We start from the raw sequence: 2,858 nt of genomic DNA, 5'->3' as shown, positions 1-2,858 counted from the left end.
CCGCTCCTGTTTACAGTACTAGGCGGTCCCGCAGCGGTCGGGTCGCGCATTTCGAGCGCTTCGAGCCACGGTGCAGTGGCGGGTCGAAAGCCGACCTATGAGTGCGTTGCGCCGTTTGTACCCGCGTCCGCCACCTGGCCGACCGTCCAAGGTCGCGGTGTTGGCGTCCGCTGGGCGCAACAATTTGTCACGGGGTGCCGCTCCACATTCAGGCAGCCCCGTGGGGAAAAGCCGACCCCGCGTCCAAACGGGGTCAGCGGCAGAAAGTGTCGGGCGCAGACGCAGCCGAGGCGCTCACCCTTCACAATCCGTTAATGATCCTTCCGCAGGTTCACCTACGGAAACCTTGTTACGACTTTTACTTCCTCTAAATGATCAAGTTTGGTCATCTTTCCAACAGACCGGCGCAACCGAAAGGCCGCGCCGGACATCGGTCCGAAGACCTCACTAAATCATTCAATCGGTAGTAGCGACGGGCGGTGTGTACAAAGGGCAGGGACGTAATCAACGCGAGCTTATGACTCGCGCTTACTGGGAATTCCTCGTTCAAGGGGAACAATTGCAAGCCCCTATCCCAATCACGAAAGAAGTTCCACGGGTTACCCAGTCTTTTCAGACAGGGATAAAGACACGCTGCTTCCTTCAGTGTAGCGCGCGTGCGGCCCCGGACATCTAAGGGCATCACAGACCTGTTATTGCTCTGTTTCGTGCGGCTAGGAGCCGCTTGTCCCTCTAAGAAGGTTGTAAGGTGCTGGGAACCCCGCACCTATTTAATAGGCTAGAGTCTCGTTCGTTATCGGAATTAACCAGACAAATCGCTCCACCAACTAAGAACGGCCATGCACCACCATCCACCGAATCAAGAAAGAGCTCTCAATCTGTCAATCCTCCCAGTGTCCGGGCCGGGTAAGTTTTCCCGTGTTGAGTCAAATTAAGCCGCAGGCTCCACTCCTGGTGGTGCCCTTCCGTCAATTCCTTTAAGTTTCAGCTTTGCAACCATACTTCCCCCGGAACCCAAATACTTTGGTTTCCCGGAAGCTGCCCGCCGAGTCATTTGAGTAACTCAGGCGGATCGCTGGTTGGCATCGTTTATGGTCAGAACTAGGGCGGTATCTGATCGCCTTCGAACCTCTGACTTTCGTTCTTGATCAATGAAAACATTCTTGGCAAATGCTTTCGCAGTAGTTCGTCTTGCGACGGTCCAAGAATTTCACCTCTAGCGCCGCAATACGAATGCCCCCGTCCGTCCCTCTTAATCATTACCTCGTATTCCAAAAACCAACAGAACAGAAACGAGGTCTTGTTCTATTATTCCATGCAAGTTTATTCAGGCGACTCGCCTGCGTTGAGCACTCTAATTTTTTCAAAGTAAAAGCACCGGCCATCTCGAGGCACACAATGAAGTGCACCAAGAAAGAACCGGCATGATGTTCAGTCCGAGCCGTCGCATCGGGTAGATGCACTACTCGTCTGGAACTGAGATCCAACTACGAGCTTTTTAACCGCAGCAGCTTTAGTATACGCTATTGGAGCTGGAATTACCGCGGCTGCTGGCACCAGACTTGCCCTCCAATTGATCCTCGTTAAAGGATTTAGAGTGTACTCATTTCAATTACGGGGCCTCAAAAGAGTCCCGTATTGTTATTTTTCGTCACTACCTCCCCGTGCCGGGAGTGGGTAATTTGCGCGCCTGCTGCCTTCCTTGGATGTGGTAGCCGTTTCTCAGGCTCCCTCTCCGGAATCGAACCCTGATTCTCCGTTACCCGTAACAACCATGGTAAGCAAGTAACCTACCATCGAAAGTTGATAAGGCAGACACTTGAAAGAAACGTCGCCGGCTCGTGGCCATGCGATCAGCACAAAGTTATCCAGAGTCACCACACAATACGGGCCGAAACCCGATCGATCTTGGTCTAATAAAAGCACCCGTTACCCAAAGGGCTCCAGGCTCACTGCATGTATTAGCTCTAGAATTGCCACAGTTATCCAAGTAGGAAGAAACGATCTAAGGAACCATAACTGATTTAATGAGCCATTCGCGGTTTCGCCTTATTTCGGCATGTACTTAGACATGCATGGCTTAATCTTTGAGACAAGCATATGATTACTGGCAGGATCAACCAGGTAATCGTTCGACTGCGCGTCCGTCCTCGCCTTCGGCGGGCCGGACGCAGTCTGTGTGCGGCGGAGGCCACCTTCAGGCGCCCCAACACGCTTATTTTGCACTCCGAGATGACGGCGTTCGAGCTCGCTACGGCACAACCTTCCCGAAAGACGAGTGGGAGCCGTGCGGCAAGAAGCACGTTCATGCTCGCTCTTTTTCGTTGCATCGACTCGGTCGCGCCGTGCGGGTTGCCCAAGCCCGCTGCACTGTCGGTGGACCGGCCGGAACTAGCAACGGAGCCGAGACCGCAAAGCCGCCAGACGACGGGTCACGCCCGCGTCTTCGGCGCTTTCGCATCTGAATCGCCCGAGGACGACACGGAACACACCTCGATATCGTGGTAAAACGGCACCGTCCGACAACCAGCCCCTAACGCATCAAGCGGATGAGGCTGCAGACGACTGCCGTGGATTCCCCTGGAGCAGACCCGAGGACACGCTTGACGAGGCCGAAGCCCGCCGCATATCAGACACCCGGTCGCTTTCGCGTACGCCGCTCACGAGAACCCCCACATAATAGCAGCGATAAGTACCCAGACCTCCTTGGGCACTAATACGAGCGTACTCGAGAAAATTTCACCGCGGGTGTGCCCCGAAACGTGTGGCACGTTGAGCGTGCCACAAGTCTACGTCGCTCTCAAACCCGCCGAGGTCGTAGAATTTGCGACCCTACTCACGAAATTGCCACCGAGGAT

At 54.5% G+C, this 2,858-nt stretch overlaps 1 non-coding gene across 1 annotated transcript; it reads right to left on the bottom strand.

Moving 5' to 3' along the window:
• Positions 1–312: 312 nt before the first annotated feature.
• Positions 313–2,127, bottom strand: LOC142790330 (small subunit ribosomal RNA). Its single transcript, XR_012889441.1, has one exon. It is a non-coding gene; the product is annotated as a small subunit ribosomal RNA (ribosomal RNA).
• Between the last annotated feature and the right edge of the window lie 731 nt (positions 2,128–2,858).

Source organism: Rhipicephalus microplus, unplaced genomic scaffold, assembly GCF_043290135.1.
Source record: "Rhipicephalus microplus isolate Deutch F79 unplaced genomic scaffold, USDA_Rmic scaffold_99, whole genome shotgun sequence".
NCBI classification, from domain to species: domain Eukaryota; kingdom Metazoa; phylum Arthropoda; class Arachnida; order Ixodida; family Ixodidae; genus Rhipicephalus; species Rhipicephalus microplus.
The sequence above is the reverse complement of the archived record's forward strand: the minus strand, read 5'-3'. Positions and strand labels throughout refer to the sequence as shown.